A 21,585-nucleotide genomic window follows, 5' to 3' on the forward strand; every position below is an offset into this window, starting at 1 on the left:
TGTTGATAAAGCCCTCGACACTGAGTGCAGAGAGGTTGGCAAAAGGTAAGAATAGCTCGGTTACTAACTGCTGTTGTCATAAAAACGTGGGAAATACAACTTCTTTTTCTGAGGATTTTTTTTAACTGCTCACAGTCAAGTTAAAAGATATATCCCCCAACATATGAATTCAAAAATAATTTGAGTAGACTTCGCTTTAATTATAAGACAACTACTGTTAGTGATTTATAAAATTAAACGGATGGGAACCTCTCTGAAAAAGACTGAAGATTTTTAAAAACTGAAACAGTGAAAGAAAGAAATAAAATAACTACAGAACACAAAGGTGATGGGGTGTCAGAAATGCATGAATGCCTTCTGGCTGCACTGAGGCACCCATGCAGTACGTTTTGCAGCAATCTGCATGTCCCGAGTCCCACTTAGGCAGTAAAAGTCAGGAGTATAGTCGACTGATCCTAGAAATTATGATTAGTGGCCTGGCAACACAGCCATTTTTGTTGTCTGCTTTTTGTCTCAATTTAACATGGCAAATGTCCTAAATAAGTAACCTTTTCTGAACTCTCTAATGAAAATTAATGAGGTGGCTGGCTAAGTCACTTGGAATTTGGGGGGTTGCAGTGAAGACACATCCTCAGATGACTTTAATTTTTTAGAGTTCTTCAAAGAATATACAGGAAAGTAAATGAACAGAAATTTTTCTCACTTTGATCAGTTTGAATCACTATTTAGCCAGACATAAAACATGATGGTGTTTCTCAGGACCTTGAAGATCATGGAAAAAAAAAAAAAAGATGTATCTTTAGCAAACCTCCAGATGCAAGACTCCAGTTGCTTCCCCTAGCATCCGACAATTCAGTGGATTCGGCCCACAGCTCTTCAAAGTTCTCCTTACATTTCTGTTTATTTCATGGACTCTGATGAGTCATGGTTTCAGCTAACTTTCTTCTCTTCACTTCTACATTCTCGCATCATCTACCTTCTTCCCTGTTTGAGATTTGAACTCCTTTACGAATGGATTTTGTTTTCAATAGTCATTCTCTATTATAGGGTCTTTTTATAATCAAGTAGTTACAAGAAAATGATTAGGCCACTTCTTTTCTATAGATCAGCTGCTTTGGTGCCATTTCCAGTCGTTGTTCAATCAGCTAACGTTAGAGCTTCAGGGTTACATGCTACAAAAAAAACAATTCAAGAATAAAGTGATCTCCAGAGCAATACTGTTAGCTAACATTGCTCTTGACCTTTCAAATTCAAAAAATACGTTTTTCTTTTTGGTAGAAAAATATATGACAGGTTTATTTGCAGTTTGCTTAGACTCTCATCTGAAAATTTGCTCAGTACACAGCTAAAAACGTATGCACATTTTTAGTCATAAACTCCTCTGGGTGTATTAATGACATGTCAAATCTTACCTGTAATGACATGAAATCAACTTCTTAATTTTTAATCTACCATTTTAAGGAAAGTACACAAAATGAACCCAATTACTTTTGTAAAGAATTAACTAGTACATTTGGAACATTATTTTCTGAACACAGTTCCATTTTACGATTTTAAAAAATAATTCTCTATTTCAAAACTGCATTTTTGTAGAATAAAGTTTAATAATGTCAGATTCATGAATAATATCTACTTGTGGGAAACACTGTATTACCTGTCAGTTAGAAAATTAATCAAGGTAAAATAGCTTACATTTTAATCCTTAAAGATGATGTAAATGGCATTATTTAATTAATAATATACTAAAAATTACTCATAATTACATAAATCTGAGGCTGAAATCACATTACCTCTGTGGGTTAGATATTTGGTGATCTAGATCTTATCAAAGAAAAATTTCATTCACATATTTCAAAATATTTTGCATAAAAACTTTAGAGCATAATTCATAAATTATTTTCTAGTCAAGACTAAAAACTAAACTTGTTTTTACCTACCCAGTGTTATCTACAATGGATGTTTTTGCTAAAATTGTAATCAAATACATAAAAACAATAAGGTTAAAGCATTTAGCATAGTCTCTTTTCTTCTATCCAGTTAAAAAATTGATCAAGCATTTTATTTTATTATTTATTAATTTTTATTGAGGTATAATTGACATATAACACTGGGTTAGCTTCAGGTGTACAACATAATGATTTGATATTTGTATATATTGTAACATGTTCACAACAAGTCTAGTTAACATTTGTCACCATGCATAGTTATAGAAATCTTCTTTTCTTTGTTGGTTTTTTTTTGAGGACTTTAAGATTTATTCTCTTAGCAACTTTTAAATACACTATCGAGTATTATTAACTCTATTCCCCATGCTGTACTTGCCATCCGCATGACTTATTTATTTTATAGCTGGAAGTTTGTACCTTTTGACTCCCTTCACCAATTTTGCCCTTGTACCTCCTACTTCCAGCTCCACCCCCAGCAACTATCAAACTGTTACCTCTATGAGCTTGTTTTGTTGTTGCTGTTTGTTTAGATTCAACATATAAGTGAGATCATATGGTATTTGTCTTCCTCTGTCCAATTTATTTCACTTAGCATAATGCCCTTAAGGTCCATCCATGTTATCACAAATGGCAGGAAGTCACTCATTTTTAAGGCTAACTAGAATCTCATTGTGTGCGTGTGTGTACATATACATACACCGCATCTTCTTTATCCATTCATCTATTGATGGACACTCCAGTTGTGTGTGTCCATATCTTGGCTACTGTGAATAATGTTGCTATGAGCGTTGGGGTATACATAGCTTTTCACATTAGTATTTTCTTCACATAAATACCCCAAAGTGGAATTGCTGTATCATATGAAAATTCTATTTTTAATTTTTTAAGAACCTCTATAGTGTTTTCTACAGTAGCTGCACCAATTTACATTCCCACCAACAGTGCACAAGAGTTTCCTTTTCTCCACAACCTCGACAAAATTTATCTCTTACCTTTTTTTATAATAGCCATTTAACAGGTGTGAGGTGATATCTCATTGCGGTCTTGATTTGCATTTCTCTGGTTGTTAGTGAGGTTGAGCATCGTTTCATGTGCCTGTTAGCTGTTTGTATGTCTTCATTGGAAAAAATACCTATTCAGATACCTGCTAATTTTTTAATCAGGTTGTTTGTTTTCTGCTATTCCATTGTATGAGGTTTTATTTTTTAAATGTATTTTGTATTTAACCCCTTGTCAGATATATGATTTGCAAATACTGTTTCCCAGTCAATAAGTTGCCTCTTTCCTTTCCTGTGCAGAAGCTTTTTAATTTGATGTGGTCCTACTTGTTTACTTTGGCTTTTGTTGTCTTTGCTTTTGGAATTAGATTCAAAAAATCATTGCCGATACCAATGTCAAGGAACTTACCACATATGTTTTCTTCTAGGAATTTTATGGTTTCTGGTATTACAAACATTTATTTTTAATGCAGACTCTCACAAGGAATCTGTATTGGTAAATTTGAATTGAGTGAGTACAGGGTATATTCTGACAATATGGGTCTTGAAATTCATCCCTAAATACTTATAGTGTAATCTTTGGTCGATCATCAGTCAGTAGAGCCACAAAAGTATGATTCATAAAATAAAAAAATGGAACCATTAGACATAGAAGTTAAAAAATATCTTTTTTCTGGAAGTCACTATGAAGATAATGAAAAGGCAAGCCTTAGGCTGGGAGAAATTATATGCAAAGGAAATATCTGATAAAGAGTTTGTATCAAGAATGAATAATGGTGACTTCCCTGGTGGCGCCATGGGTAGGACTCCTCGCTTGCAATGTAGAGGGTCTGGGTTTGATCCCTGGTCAGGGAACTAGATCACACATGCGTGCTGCAACTAAGAGTTCGCATGTCACAACTAAGGAGCCCATGTGTCACAACTAAGACCCAGTGCAACCAAATAAATAGATAAATAAAAAGAATGAATAATGTACTGTCAAAACACACACAAAAAACAATTCAATTAAAAAATGGGCAAAAGATATGAACAAACTTTTCACCCAAGAAAATAACAGAAATTGTGCACTATTATCTGTTGTTGCATAGTCATGTTGACACACTTGGCAGTTTAAACAAAATACCTTTATTATCTCACAGTACCTGTGGGTTGGGAATATAAGCAATGGCTTAGCTGGGCCCTCTGCTTCAGAGTCTCTCACTAGACTGCAGTCAAGGTATTGTCCAGGGCTGGGGTCTCTTGTAAGACTCACTGGGTGAAAGATCTACTTCCAAATTTAAGTGGTTGCTAGCAGGATTCAGTTTCCTGCAGTTGTCAAACTGATGGGCTCCTTTCTTTGTTGGTTGTTGGCCAGAGGCTACCCTCAACTCTTTGTCACATGAGCTTCTGTATTCTGTTGATTAGAATTAAGTCACAAAATCACTTCCATGCTAAAAAAAAAAAAAGGAGGGAGATTTTACACAAAGGCATGAAATAAGACGTGGGGATAACTGGGGCCATCTCAGAGTCTGCCTGCCACCGTGAGCAGATAATCACATGAAAAGATGCACAATATAATTTGTCTTTAGGGAAATTCAAATTAAAACCACAATGAGATATTGTTAGCCATATATTATAATGGGTGAAATTTAAAAGGCTGATCATACCAGGCGATGGCTACTATATAGAATAACTGGAACTCTAATACATTGCTTGTGAATATGTAAAATGGTACAACCACTTTGGAAAACATCTTGGCAGTTTCTAAAAAAGTTAATCATATACCTACCTTATGATTCACCAGTTATTCCACTTCTAGGCATTTAATAAACATGAGGAAAGAAAGCACAAGTCCATGTACAAGAAAGTCCATAACAGTTTTATTTATAATAATCAAAAACTGAAAAGAACCCAAACAAGCATCAATTTATAGAACGACAAAAAAGCTGTCATATATCCCTACCCAGCAATACAATGGAATGAACTATTGATTTCTATGGTGTTGATGAATGCCAAATAATTAAGCTGAATGAAGGAGGCCAGACCAAAAATATATATATATGGTATGATTCCATTATATAAAATTGTAGGAAATCCCCAAAACTTTTTAGCAACAGAAAGCAGAACAATGTTTGCCTGGGGATGTGAGAGAGAGTCTGGGGGAAATAAGAGGAAGGGATCACTGAGTTATGAGAATATGCTTGGGGTGATGCATATATTCCTTTTATTGATTATGGTTTTGCTTTCCTGGAGTACACTTATTCTGAAACAAATGTACTTTAAATGTGTGCTGTTTAATTTCTCCCATTACATACAAAAACATCCATTTCAACCCTAATTTTGTTTCTGCCTAGTTCCCTCTTCAGAAAAAAAGTCACCTAAAGAATTGTCTAGACTCAGTTTCAACTTCCGCTTTTCCCACGAGCCTCTTTAGTCAGTTTCAATATTTTCCATACTCTTCAATCAAAACTTCATTCTTCAAAATCCCAATGACATCCATAGACTAAGTACGGAATCCATTCTCATCTTGCTTGACCTAACAGTAGGATTTAATGCAGTTGATCCTACACTCTTTCAAAGACACCATTCCCCTTTGATTTTAGCATACCATGATCAACTGATTTTCCTCACATTTTCATTTTCTAGTTAGTTCTTAGTCCCAGACCTTTAAACATTAAATTATATAAAATGTTTACAGCATTACTTTTTAAATTATTAAAGGATTATATTAAAGTATACAATTTAAAAATATTATTTAAATTATTCAAATTGTCATTTAAAATGTGAGAATAAAATTCTGAGTTGAAAAATGGGTATTATGCTCTGAGAATATGTAATTTGATTTTAGGAGAGTCATTTAATTTCCTTAGCACTTAGTTTACTTATCTATAAATATCATATCCTTTAATTCTATTATTAATCACATGTGGTAAATTAATGACTCATACATAGTCAATTAACCAGGTGCATCCCTTCAGTATGGCATAACACAAATGATTAATAAAATATCTGTTGAGACATAGTAGACCCTACTTTACAAACTAAAATTCAAATACATATGGATATATTATCTTTTCTTGCAAGGGTCTCTATATATAGAGAGAGACAAACTTAAGGTTATATTCTACCTTTTACAATGGTATTCATTGTATGCTTTAATTATAAGAACATTTATATTTATATTATTCACTTACTTATTTCACAATTTAGAGATGGCTCGAAATGAAAAGAAAACAATTAAACTATGCGCATTGAAATATCTCACATAAAAAATATTTTGACTTCACTGCTGCCCCTTCTCAGAATGTATGCTAACTAATTAAATATTATTTTAAAGGACTTATAAATGAAGATTAAATATTTTCCAAGTGTAATTTGTAAAAAAAAAAAAAGAAAGAAAGAAAAACAACACGACACCCCTTGCTCTTGCTGTTCCTTTCGTTCCCTAAATTTATAGCTAATTTTCACGAGTCATAAAGTTCAGGATTACACATCCCCCCACCCACGAGACTTCCCAGCTTTTAAAAGAGCTTAACAATTTATTATAGCAATTTAGCAAAAGTACTGCTGCTTCCTGTCAGAATTTACTGGCATCTTTGCTCACAAGCTGAACATAAAATATGTCAATGTGACCCTTATCAGTATCCTTGACGCTTGACATTGGTTGCACATCTCCTTTCCTCCAATTTTATGTGCATGTGTGATGGATCAGCTAAACCTGGAATGCCTTTATATTTCTGTAGTGAAATTCTTGGATTTGCAGAAAACAAATTCCTATTAGAAGAAAAATATGTTGAAACAAAACAGAAAACTTAATAGAGACAATTTATATAACCTGCTAAAAGATAACAAATATTAAGCTATATTTAATAATCACATCTGACTTTAAATCAAGTGGTTTATAATTATAGGGAAAGTATACAACTTTATGGGATTCCTTCCTCAAAGAAGAGTGACGTGTGTTATTATCATTCTCTGGTCCACTTCGTATTTCTCTCACTAAATTATCCAAGAATAATAATAGTGCTTTCTCTCCAGCCCGCTCACTCACTTTTTTCTCACATGCAAAGATGTGGACCCCAGTGGAAAATAATATCTAGACCCATGAACACCTGAACAGTCGGTTCATGATACTATAAATGAAAACTGTTTTCCAAATAATGTTAGTATCTGTCTCTATCACCTCTGTGTCATCACTTGCATGATCTTATAAGATTTATAAGGCCCTGAAGGCTGCCGGTGTTTTTGTTCCTTTGCTTAATAACTTCATGTGACATTAACATCAACAATCTTCACTATTTACATGCCACTAAAGCTCATATATTGGGGCGTTTACGCTCCCAATAAAATATTGTAGGAAATGAAATTTATTTGTAATAATGGAAAGCAGAGTTTTTAAGGTAATGAGGAAGTTATCTTTACCATTTATCCTCGATTTTGAAGGTGAAATTTTTCATTGATTTGTTTTACCTGAAAAGTCATTAATAAACTTTATTAAAATAACACCGTTGTAATATTTTTCTTTTATTATTTATTTGTGTATCCTAATGTCAGAGGTGGAAAGCCCAAACTAATATAGAGAAAATTTAATTACAAATACGAGAAGAATGCTAGGTTGTCTGAGGGAAGCATTTAGACAACATAAATACATATATCGTTGTATATATATATATATATATATATATATATATATATATATATATATATATACACACACACACACACACGTATGGTGGTGTATATTGAAACTTATTTCTCTAAGATACTGATTTGATTTAAAATTTGAAATTATTTTAGTTTTAAATGTAACAAATTTTAAAACGTATAGAGTGGTAATATAATTGCACATGTTACAAAAAGCACACAGTTTATTGCCTGATAAGCCAATTATTCTGTTTGCAGGCTAGCAGCATTTTACTTTCTCACTGAGACTCGGAGTCTCATTAATAATAATATCCTTTGTGCAGAGGGCCATGCCCTGACAATAGCAGGCATATGTAGCGTGAGGTTGTTCTCACGCTCTGAGGCCCTCTCCACTCTGAGCCAGATGAGGTTTTTATTCCTCATCGTCTCTCTCTTTGGGCTTTTTTGTATCTGATGTAACATCTTCCCAAAGTGACCATGACAAGTACATTTTTTATGCTCTTCCTTTGTTCTCACACAAATACATCAAAAACAACTTTAGTTTTTAAATGTACTTCATGCTTTTTATCTGTGCTCCTGTGGAATAATCTGGGTCCATATACTTGTGCTTTTCCAGGTAAAACAAGGTAAACATCTGCTCTCTGGACTATATGCTCACGACCACTGCTCTTTGAAGCATTATCTTTTTATGGTTTTTTTTTTTTAAATTAGAAGTGATCAAACGTATATTGACAACTTTTCTTTTCAAGTTAACCACATTTATTTCAAGAGAAAAATTAAATATTTGCCTCCTGTTATCAAGAATTATATCAATGAAATTCAATTGATTCAAAATCAATGTATTTAAAAAAAAACTTTAGAAGAAATTGAAAATACCCTTGTTACTACTTTAAAAATGTATACTCTCATTTCTTCCAAATTTCACGGAATAGGTAAATTCCATCAATTTTGTTTTAAAATTTATAAATTTTTTGAAGCCTTCAACATCAAAATGTACAGTACCAGAGCTAAAATAATGAAGAATGAAGAAACAACAACAGAATCAAACCAGTAAAAGGATTCTATAGACCCATCTAACCAAAAGTACAGGTATGGACTCCTGATTCAAAGATCAACAAATCAAATTCATAACATATGGTATAAACCCCCCACAAAAGTCGAATAGGATTTATTATACTTGAATGAAATTATAGGTTGAGAGTCAGAAATCAATCAATTTAACAAATCAAATTAGTGGTTGTTTATGAAGAAATTATACTGCTAATGTTGTGTTATTTTGCAAGGTATTTAGAGGAACACACGGTATTCTAAAAGCAATTGCTAATATATTTACAAGTCTTGTCATTGAAGTGAACTCATTAAAAAAATCATAAGGAAATGAAGAATGGCTTTAAAAAGTGTTCAGGAATAGTTGTTTAGGTATTGAGGGAAAAAATTAGATTCCATAACACATATATACAATATTTAAAAAATAGAAGGTACATTTGTTCTTCTTTTGCTCCTAAAAGAGCAGATGTTTGAACCCCTGCATTTTTTTTTTTTTTTTTTTTTTTTTTTTTTTTTGCGGTATGCGGGCCTCTCACTGTTGTGGCCTCTCCCGTTGCGGAGCACAGGCTCCGGACGCGCAGGCCTAGCGGCCATGGCTCACGGGCTTAGTTGCTCCGCGGCATGTGGGATCTTCCCGGACCAGGGCACGAACCCGTGTCTCCTACATCGGCAGGCGGATTCTCAACCACTGCGCCACCAGGGAAGCCCTGAACCCATGCATTTTATTTTAAAATTTAGGAAATGCTTATAGTTTCCTACATTAGCATTTACACTAGCAGAGCTAATCTAATTGAATACAACAAAATCAAAACAGAAAGGATTCTCTAGACAAATCTTTTCTCTTGAATAAAAGGTATGATTTTTAAAATCCTTTAATATACATACAAAGAAAAAATATTTTAAATAATTCACTTATTTGAAAATATTTGCAGAGCACTTACAATCTGCCAAATGAATTCAACTCCTGGAGATAAAGGCAGGGCAAAATTGTCCATTTTCATGGAGCTTAAGTCTAATGTGAGAGAAAAGAAGTAAACAAGGTAAGAAAGAATAGCAGGAATTGTAAAGATTAAAAAATTAATATGGATCCAGATCCTACAGGGTCTTGTAAGTCAAACCAGAGACTTTGAGTTTACTTGAGTGAAAAGTCACTGAAGTGTTTTATCTTTATTTTTTTAAGTGTTGTGATAGGGCTCAGATTTTTAATTGCATACTGTGGCTGCTGTGTGGAGACTTATTTGAAAGAAAGGCAATGACAGAAGCTTGGACCAGGAGAGAATAGAGCTATTTGGTAATTTTGAAGATCCCCGAAACAGTGTTGGGGGGAGGGGGAGAAATGTTGGGGAGAGGGGGAGAAACAGGTTAAGTATCCAGTTCTGTGATTCTATCAAAGAAAGTTCAGAAATGGAGGGAGAAATCAACTATACCAAATGCTGGATTCCTAAATTAAGATGAGGGATGAGAAGTTTTCCTTAGATTGATACGTTAACAATGTGGATGTCCTTTGTATTTGGTTTTTTAACATCTTTATTGGAGTATAATTGCTTTACAATGGTGTGTCTTTTGTATTTTGATAAAAGCAATTTTGTTAGAATTGAGTAGGTGAAAAATCTGTCGAAGTGGGTGCTTAAATGAATGCACAACATCTGTATTCTTAAGAAATTACTTATTGGACAGCAGAGACACATAGTGTATTAACTTTATTTCTGGGCTCAGGGCATACTGAATATATGCCCTCACATGCCCTGATTTTATCTAGCTACTTATTCCATTCATTATCTTTTGATAATCTAATACTTGCAGAAGCACTGCACATCTTATTAGCAAACTTCATAAAGACAGTTATTAGAGATTGCTGGAGAGGATATTATTCTATGTAATATCTTGTGAGTAACTGATGGGCAAGTAAGATGACAATATGCCTTTGGAAAAACTGACAAATCCTCCTAAATTTGAACCCTGAGATATCAAACACACAGGAATTTTATATTTTGGTGTATTTCCAAAGGAAAAAAACAGGGGAATTGTACTAAAATGTCTGTAGTACATCCACTGTTCCCGTTGGTCCCAGTTGCAAATAAAATGCAAATATTCGTTGACAAAAGAGTGAGTGAATAGTCCCAGAGTGGAATATTATATATCAGTCAAAATAAATAAATAATAGCAACACAGAAAAAATACACACAAGTCTTAACAACTAAACATTAAATGAAAAAAGTAATTCTCAGGATTATTCAAAACATAAACTTTTTTATAAAGTTAAAAATATTCTTGTATACAAACATAATATATAAAAAATGTGTTCTCAGTATAAATTAAAAAGGTAAAATGTATGAAATTAAAACATACTTGGTAGAATGCCATATAAATAGAATACATTATATAAAGAAGAAAGCGTAGGGATGATGATCACGAGAACAGGGTGGTAAGATATTGGGTCTAGATGGTGGGGGAAAATGCCTAGGTATTAGTTATAATACCTAGATTTTGTTTTGGAAGTAACTACTTAGCTTTAATCCAAAGAGCAATAACACAAAATTCGAAAAAAATAAAAAGGTAATTACCTATCTATAAGTTACAAATACCTCTCTTCAAAAATGTAATTAACCAATGTAAAATGCAGATTTTCTCCTCCTTATCTCCACTTCCATGTCTAAAAAATAACCTAACAAGTGTATTACATGCAAAACAGTATTTACTATCTCCACCCCCAATTCTGCTCATATATAACCTAAGGATTCAATTCTGCCAGTCACTTAGTCCAAAAATCTACTAGTCAACCTTAACTCAATCTTAAAGTTACCCTTGACTCTACTCTTTCTTGCTTCACATCAATCCATCAGCAAATTCGTGTTCTAAAACATCACCATCTCTCCTTGGAGCATTACAATAGCCTTCTCCGTTATTTTCCCACTTGTCTTTTACTTTCATATTATCTTTTTTCAATAAAATAGCCACAGTGTTTCTATAAAACCATTTTAGATTGTTACCTCTGTGTTTAAAAATCTACTTGGCAATGATACCAAAGCCCTTCATAATCTGGCTCCCAACCATGACATCTCCCATGCCCTGCTGGCCCCAAATTCTCTACTCAGTATGCTCCAGCCACACTGACGTTCTGGCTGTTCACTGAATTCACCAAGGACACTCTATCCTCAGGGCATTTGCACTGGCCATTTTCTCTGCCAAAAACTTCTCTCAAATATCCATGGTTTACTCCCTCACTTCCATCAACTCAAATGTCACCTTATGGAAAAGTTCCTTCTTAACCATTACATGTAAAATAACCATACTGGAATTCCTGAGTTATTTTTTATCAGCAGTACAACCTCAGCCTGATATATTATATATTTTTGTATTAATTTTTAAATTTACCACCCTGAGAGAATAGACTATATTTTATATCAATTCTGCATCCAGTGTCTAGAACAAAATCCAGCATTTTGTAGATTCCAGAGAATAATTTGTTCAATAAATAATTGAATAACATAAGGTATGTTATTATTTAAAACCCCTATTTACAAATAGTATTCCACATCAGCATACAGTAATTACATTTATTTTTGATCCTCTTAAGAACATGAGCCTTAGTTTTACTTAATATTTTAACAGATGGCTTCTTAAGTAAAATATATTTCATGTAATTTTAATATATACATCAACACTCCGAACAGAGGCAAGGGGCCCTCTTCTTTACCATCGCTAACCTGTCCCTCCACATCAAGCTCACATTGGATTATCAAGTGCAAACTAACTGAATTTGACCTTGCTATAGGTAGCACAGCTCTGTTTCTGGAACAAAGTCATTGCAGAAAGTTAACTATGTAAATCTCTGGAATTTCTTGAAGAAGTGGACAAAGAAGGAGAATAAGAGTACATAAAATTTTATTTTCTGATATTGTTTTTTGAGGAAACAATTGGAATAATTGTCAAGATTAAACCAGAACCACTATCAGCAGCACAGGATTCAAGCATCCTGAGGAGGAGGAGGAGGTGAGTGCCCTCCGCTGGGAAGACATGTGGAGAGAAATTCAGAAGGGTCTGCCTTCCTCACAATGGGAGTCGGACTAAGATGACTGTCACCGAATGAATATACACATAGGAATTTGCATAAATATTTTAATCACATTTAAAAAATAAAAATTTGGACTTCTAGAGTATTTTTGGAATTTAACTGAACTTTGGAACTTAATTATTCATCTATGTGCTTGTTAAAAGTTATTTTTGGAACGCAAGTGAAAATCAGGATAATGTTCAAATAAAATTTAAAACAAAAACCAAAAAATAAAACAACATCATTAAAAAAAACAAACCACTTATCCAGGAGTAGGGGGGAGGAAAAAGAAGCTATAGTTGACCCCAAAATCTGACATAAATCAAGTTTAGCATTAAATGTTTTCTTTTATTAAACAGTGTTTCAAGGAGATACGAATACGGAAGAGAGAAAAGGGAGGAAATATATAAATTGCATAATAATTCCAGTTCACTCATGAGTCCTATTTTTTCTATAAGCTCCAAATATTAGGGTTTTTTTTTAATAATCATTCAATTTACATAACAGTGTATGTTTCCAATGGTGAAAAAATAGGTTTTCATAACTAGAATAAAAGGGAAATTATGAAGATCCAATATTTAGAGAGTAAGCATTTTCTAAGTGGTTATTCTGATTACACAAAGTAAAATATAATATCTTGTGGAATTAAAGGTCATGATGAGTACATGCTGTTATCTGTCTTTTACCTTTCTTATAAACAGTATGCTTAAAAGGAGACTTGTGTTTAAAGGAGCATAAACTTGTTTTCAATTTCCTACCCATACTTCTATCAAAAAAGCCAAATAAAATGAAAAATAAATTGCTGATTCCACTGATAACATCTGCCAAATTGACAATAAAATGTAGCATTGGACACCATCTGTTCTTTTGTCAAGACATGCAGCAAACAGACAAATTGTTTGCAGTATTTTATTATACAAATATAAAATAAATCAGTATTATTTAACTGCAAGTGATAGAGAATGGGAATCAATATGTACAACCTTTTGAAGCAGTAGGATAATAATTTACCTTAACCTAATGCATTAAAATAATGCAAAACAGGACAAAATTTTGAAATGTACATAATTCATGGCATATTCTACATATCTTTGTTGAGGTATAGTTGATGTATAATAAACTTCACATATAAAGTGTATAACTTGATCTTTAGATATATGCACACTCTTGTTAAATCTTCACAGATGACAGTAGATGACCTCCTGCACTTTCAGCTGGTTGGAGAGTACGACTCTCACTCTGAACAGCATCTGGCCTTCCCTGCAAAGAATGTACTGTACTTGAAGCAAAGCAGTCACACACAAATGGCCATGGATGGAATTGTTTGCCAGAGAACAATTCTGGCCTTTTCCTTTCCTTTAACTGCATCAGGGAAGAATCCTTATCTCTAGCTTGGTTTCCACATAGGTTTCTTTGAGGAAGGGGCCTGGGACAAGAAATCTGTCCTGTAGTTAAGTAGACAAGAAATCTTATTACTTCAGTTTTGTTCGCGAGTTGCTTGTTCATATGATTTTTTTTTTAAAGTGAAGTTTAGTTTCACAAAAACTTTTTTTTTCGAAAATACTTTTGGGGTAATATTTAAAATGAGAGAAGTTTTATAACCCTGTAAAATACATAGGGAATATAACATTCCAGGGACTTCCCTGGTAGCGCAGTGGTTAAGAATCCGCCTGCCAGCCGCATGGCACAGGGAGATCAGCTCGGTGGTTTGTGACCACCTAGAGGGGTGGGATAGGGAGGGTGGGAGGGAGGGAGACGCAAGAGGGAAGAGATATGGGAACATATGTATATGTATAACTGATTCACTTTGTTGTGAAGCAGAAACTAACACATCATTGGAAAGCAATTATACTCCAATAAAGATGTTAAAAAAAAAAAAAAAAGAATCCACCTGCCAGTGCACAGGACACAGGTTCGATCCCTGGTCTGGGAAGATCCCACATGCCACAGAACAACTAAGCCTCTGCACCACAACTACTGAGCTTGTGCTCTAGAGCCCGTGAGCCACAACTACTGAGCCCGTGAGCCACAACTACTGAAGCCCGCGCACCTTGAGCCCATGCTCCCCAACAAGAAAAGCCACTGCAATGAGAAGCCCATGCACGGCAACGAAGAGTGGTCCCTACTCGCTGCAACTATAGATAGCCCACGTGCAGCAACGAAGACCCAACGCAGCCAAAAATAAATAGATAAAATACAAATAAGTTTTAAAAAATCATCACTACAGTTGTGAAAGGCAGCTCATAAAATGTCTTCAAATGATCCCTGCCTCCTGGTATTTAAATCCTTGTGTCATTTCCTACAGTTGAGTGTGGGCTGGATTTAGTGATTTGCTTAGTATTATTGTAAAATACAGCAAAAGTGTTGACATATCATTTTCAAGATCTGGTTCCACAAGACTGTGACATCCATCTTACTCACACTCTTTCTGGCTTTTTTCCCTTGATCGCTCTGATGGAAGCAGCTACCACGCTGTGGTTTGCTTTGGAGGGAGGCCCACATAGCAAAAAGTTGAGGCCACCCTCCAGCCAACCGCCAGCACTGAATCAAGGACCTCAGCCCAGCTGACTGCAAGGAACTGAATCCTGCCATCAACTGCCAGGGTTTGGTTGGAAGTAAATCCTCCCCAAATCCAACCTGAGGGAACTGCAACCCTTGCTAGACAGCTGTGGAAAAGACCCTGAGCCTAAGAACCAAGCTGAGCCACACCAAGATTCTGTTTTAAACTGCTAGTTATTGTGGTAATTTGTTAAAGAGCAATAGATCATTAATAGAACAATCAAGGTAGTAAACATATTCATCACCCTCCAAACTTTCCTCGGGTCCTGTCATCATCTCTCTGCCTTGCCGCTTCTAGGATCCACCATACTGAAGCAATCACTGACCTGCTTTTTATCACTATAGGTTAGTTTGCATTTTCTAGAGATTTTTGTAACTGGAATCAATAATCTTCTTTTGCATGACTTTTTCACTCAGCAAAATTACTTTGAGAGTTATTCATGCTTTATGTCTATTAATATCTCATTTCTTTTTATTATTCCATCACATGGATATAGTACATTTGTTTATCCATCTCCATGTTGATGAACATTTGGATTGTTTCCAGTTTGGGGCTGTTACAAATAAAATCATTATGAACATTCTTGTACAAATCTCTGTATGGACATATGCTTTCTTTTTTCTTCATTAAATGTGTTGGAGTAGAATACTTTACTTTTAAAATTTTAAGAAACTGTCATACTGTTTTCCAAACTGGTTGTATCACAGTACAAACTATATATGAAAGTTCCACTTCTTCTACATCATCGCCAACACTTGGTACGAATAGTATTTTTAATTACGGCCATTCTAATAGGTGATTTTACTTTGTGTGTCTTTAATGACCAATGATGTTGAATGTCTTTTCTTTTGCTAATTTGCCATTTATATAATCTTCTTTGGTGAACTCTGTTCAAATCTTTTAATTTTTTTTGTTTTCTCATTATTGAGTTTTGAAGGTTCTTTATATATTCTAATTACTTGTCCTTTATCAAATATATTATTTACAATATTGTTTTCACAGGCTTTGGCTTTTCATTCTAATAGAATCTTCTGAAAACCAGAAGTTTTTAATTTGGTGAGGTCCAATTTATCTTTTTCCTTTCTTTTAATATATCATTTTGGGAGTGTCATATCTATGAAATCTTTTCCTGGTCCAGATTCACAAATATTTGATTTCATGTTTAATTTTGGTTCAACAACTCATAAAAGATGTAAGTTCAAGGTTAATGTTCCAGTGCACATATTTTATTTAATGTTAGGAATCCATCTGAGAGCAACTAGCAGGACTTAATGAATGTGAACAGATATATAAAGGGCAGGTTTCAAGTACAAGGCAGAAGAGCAGAAAAACCAAAGGAAATATTAAGAAAAAAAGACAAGTTGAAAACCAAAGATAAAAAATAGAGAAGATACATGATTATCATGAAAACCTGTCTTTGGCAACTCTAGTGGCATGTACCATAGACTGACCACTTTATTATAAAGTTTATTCTATGATAATGGAAGCAAATTCATACTTATGGTGTCATTACTCTTTCATTCATTTTTACAATATGTATAATAATATGTCATATTATTACAATGTAATTAGTCCACACTATGCGTCAGGCATTACAGTAAGTGCAGGACACGGAACAGTGAAGAAAGGAGGTACAATCGTGCCTACCCTCAAGGAGCTTACAGTCCATTGAGGAAAACAGATATTCAGCAAGTTACCAGAATAATGAAGAAGTACTGAGAGATAAACAGTGCCATAAGAGAAAGGTGACCGTGTTGATTTTAGTGAATATTTTTGATCCCACCCCAGATTCTAGCCAACTGACTTCAGTTTTTCTTTTATCAAAATGCTTCTGTAGAAAATCACATCCAGCTCTCAGGGTTGATTCTAGTTCATGTAGGCCAATCCCATAGCGCACTGTTCAGCCACAGCCAGTTAATCCAGATTCAGCCACAGCGCTAAGTTCTAGAAGACACAGCTTCATGGACTTTAGCGGTCTGATGCATTGGATGATTTGCAATGGCTAAAGGAGGACCTGGAGCAGCTGCAAAGGTCAAACCTAGGGATGAAGACAGTATCAAGGAAGAGAGAAGAAAGCCAGAAAGAGAGAAAAGGAATCTTGGCCTTAATGCCATTGTTTTTACCTTCTGGAATGACCCAGCATTAACTGAACATTTCTTAACTTTGTGATAAAATGAGTCACGTTTATAAAACATGGATTTGTTTTCGTCTTTGAGTTAGGCTTCCTCTAAAATTCACAATATAAAACCTCACTGAGTCAGATGGATGGTTAACAGAACATTTCAAGGAGGATGTCCTGTGTGAGAGAAAGCCCAGGAGAAAGAAAAAACTTTGCTTTCTCAAGGAATCAGAGAAAGTATACTATGGCATCTTTAATTATATTCCTCCTCTTTATTATACTTTACAGATTGCTCATCATTTATTCACTAATTGAATTGAATCATTTTATAGGAAAAAAAACATGAGTATTTTGAGCTTAAGTGACTTGGTTATAGTCATAACTGAGAAAGTGGCAGATGCAGGCATGGAGACAGGGGCAGTTATTCTAAACCCAATCTTCTTCTTTCTCTACCATCCCCTTCCTCCCTGTCTTTCTTTTTATCTATTTATGCTTTATTCTGTTATAGTGCCCTATGCTTATGTAATTATACATATGTATATATATACATATGTATAATTATATATGTGTAAATACATGTGTGTGTGTATATATATAATCTTATCACATATGCTAATAGTGTGAGGAAGCAATTTCAGTATGAAATACAAAATATTGGAAACTAAATTCTGACCAAACATAAATCCCCCAAATTCTCCTTTATCGAATGAGAAATAGCTGGAATTAAATGTCCTCAGGATAAGCTGAATGGACCATCATACCTACTTACCAAATTTATTTTATGTTTTCTACTTTACTAGACCAAGATGAATTATTCTTCACTTGTCTTTCCTTTTACAAACTTTACCTCTTAATTCCTTTAACATTTAGTCCTTGAGACCATACAAGGCTGACTTTCAATATGCCTTTTAAAATTGCACATGATTGGAAAGCTGCCATGTTAACAATTTACCCAAAGTTAGGGTTCATCTATTAGAGTAAATTTACCACACACCCTTATTGCTAAAAGTGTTATTTTTAAATTTGTTTCAACTCTTCCTGATATAAAGAAACTGGGGGGGGGGAGGGGACAGAGTTAGAGAGAATCTCACGAGGATTTTATTTTTTAATATGATCACTTTCCTCAATTAAAATTTCCATATAGAAATCTTCACTAATCCTTAGAGTACAATTAGTTGTGTAAAATGTTAACAATCATATAACCACCATTACAACTAAGAATCTGAGTACTTTTATTATGAGAAAAAGTTCCCAAGTGTTTCTTTGCAGTTAAGGGTCCCCATATACTGAGCTTCCACTTTCTGTGATTATATTTTTGCCCCTTTTACAGCTTTCTATGAATTAAATGATATTATATAATGATAATAATTTATCACATCTTTTAAGTAACATAACTGCTTTTAAGATTTATCCATATTTTTTGCATATTTTAGAAGTTGGCTGCAATCTTTACTGCAGGGGTACCATTTAAGGATGAACGACAATTTGTTGATCCTTTCACCAACTGAAAAACATTCAAGCTGTTTCTCGTTTCTGGCTGTTATGAATTAAGCTTTTGTGAATATTCAAGTACTAGTTCCTGTGTGGATAAATGTTTTCATTTCTTCTGAATAGTTACCTAGGAATGGGATTATATGGTCCGATTATCAGCGTTTTTTTAGCTTTGTAAGAAACTGCCAAACTGTTACCCAGCGCGATTGTGTCATTTTCCATCCTCTCAAACAAAATTTGAGACTTCCAGTTATGTCCCACCCTTGCCAATATTGATATTGTTACTCTAACTTTAGCCATTCAAGCGGGGTGGAATAGTAAATTATCGAGGCTTTCATTTGCATTTCCCTAGTGACTAATGAAGTTGAACATCCTTTTCACATGCTTATTTGCATTTTAGTGTATTCTTTGGTGAAATGTCTTCCAAATCTTCTGCCCACTTTTAAAATAATGTATATTTGAAACAGTTATTTTTTTGTGGAACCTGGACACATTTTCCTGTTGCATTATTTCAATGATTAAATATGCTAATGAATGAGAAATATTAATTGATGAGATCATATAGAAATTCTCATCATTTCCCAATTTTTTAAACCACGTAATTTCTTTGTTCCCTTTTTTTTTTTTTTTTTTTTTTTTTTTGCGGTACGCGGGCCTCTCACTGTTGCGGCCTCTCCCGTTGCGGAGCACAGGCTCCGGACGCACAGGCTCAGCGGCCATGGCTCACGGGCTTAGTTGCTCCGCGGCATGTGGGATCTTCCCGGACCAGGGCACGAACCCGTGTCTCCTGCATCAGCAGGCGGATTCTCAACCACTGCGCCACCAGGGAAGCCCCCCTTTTTTTTGTATCTATTTCTCCCTCTTCCCCCTCTCCTCTTATTTTACCCTCCTCCTCTTTCCCTTCCTACTGTAACTTTAATCAAAAATTGTTTTGTAAAGTGTAAATAATCACTGGTAATTAAACCTACTTTTGATCAATAATTAGTATGGAAAAGCCACAATTAGCATTAATATTTTATATAATTATTTTCCAGTTCTCTGAAGTATTGATGAAAATTAATTCCTGTAAAGATTATTATTTTTATTCTAGGAAGTTATTGCTCTTCAACCAATACAATAGAGACCTTTTAAGGGTCATGAATATTCCAGACTTTATACTGGACCTTAGGCAATCCAAATTATGTGATTAATATAAAATAATAAATCCTTAGTTACATGAAGTTAAAAATTATACCAGTACTCTTTTTCTTTTCAATTTTTTTTAACACCTTTATTGGAGTATAATTGCTTTCCAATGGTGTGTTAGTTTCTGCTTTATAACAAAGTGAATCAGTTATACATATACATATATCCCCATGTCTCCTCCCTCTTGCTTCTCCCTCCCTCCCACCCTCCCTATCCCACCCCTCTAGGTGGTCACAAAGCACTGAGCTGATCTCCCTGTGCTATGCATACTATGCGGCTGCTTCCCACTAGCTATTTTACATTTGTATACCAGTACTCTTTATGAGAATGATAATGTTACAAAAATAATACAGTTGCACTGTCTCTTTGACACAATGTCGCTCATTAACATGGCATATTTGCTCCAGTTTTATGTACCTACCCATTATCTACTGGCCACTCACAATTCATTTCCCCTGACATTTTCTACAAGTCACATCTCTGTTCTTCCATTAAAATGTATATGTTGGGCTTCCCTGGTGGCGCAGTGGTTGAGAATCCGCCTGCCGATGCAGGGGACACGGTTTCGTGCCCCGGTCCGGGAAGATCCCACGTGCCGCGGAGCGGCTGGGCCCGTGAGCCGTGGCCGCTGAGCCTGCGCGTCCGGAGCCTGTGCTCCGCGGCGGGAGGGGCCACAGCAGTGAGAGGCCCGCGTACCGCAAAAAAAAAAAAAAAAAAAAAAAAAAAAAAAAATGCATATGTTACTGTCTATGAGTAGTATAATGGCACAGCAAAATCTGTATTGCATGTCACAGAAGCAAACAACTTATACTCTGTATAATATTCCCCAAACCTAAAGGAAAATGGCTTTTTTGGTTATTAGTATTGGTAGCGATCAGCGTTAGTCAACTGATTCTCACATGGTAACATGCTAGACCTCTTCCCCTGTATTTCCTTTTGTCCTTTTAATAACTTTATGAGACTGTCCATTGCAATTTTTGTTATGTGTATATTTCTTTTCATTTGCATAATATCTTTTAGTGTGGTTTACAAATTAAAGCATTGAAATATTTTCAATATTCAAGACCATGTTTCCCTGACACTATAAATGTACACATAAATCAAATAGCTCATATGAACTTTATTCTCCCCAATTATTAACATAACAGTTGCTTGTTTCCAAGCTGGTGACACTATAGGATTAAATAACAGATATCTCAGCTGTAAGACACTTTCCTGTCTCTTCTCAGTTAACAGTACCAGACTGAGATGGAAGCAGGTTCTTCAAAAGAAAGCTCTTTTTTCAATAAATTACAGAATATGAAAAGAATATATTCATTAGCATTTTGAATGCAGTTTTGTTGGTTTCATATTTACATTTCTTAAAAACGTGCTATATTAAAAAACTTGAAGTGCACATGGAACTATACTTATAAGCAACCCTTATATGTATGTAATTGAAATATATAACATATAATGAAAGATTGGTTTTGGAACACTTCTGTTATTTTTAAATTTTATACTAACACAGCAAAGCTACTTTTAATGGACTGAATATCCAGGGGGTAATAAAATGAAAAGCA

General features: G+C 34.5%; 1 non-coding gene across 1 annotated transcript; it reads left to right on the top strand.

The window, feature by feature from the left end:
- Positions 1-212: 212 nt before the first annotated feature.
- LOC131746939 (small nucleolar RNA SNORD79) lies at positions 213-291 on the top strand. The gene has a single exon (XR_009332712.1). It is a non-coding gene; the product is annotated as a small nucleolar RNA SNORD79 (small nucleolar RNA).
- The last annotated feature ends 21,294 nt before the right edge of the window (positions 292-21,585 follow it).

Source organism: Kogia breviceps, chromosome 1 (genome assembly GCF_026419965.1).
Source record: "Kogia breviceps isolate mKogBre1 chromosome 1, mKogBre1 haplotype 1, whole genome shotgun sequence".
Taxonomy (NCBI): Eukaryota; Metazoa; Chordata; class Mammalia; order Artiodactyla; family Physeteridae; genus Kogia; species Kogia breviceps.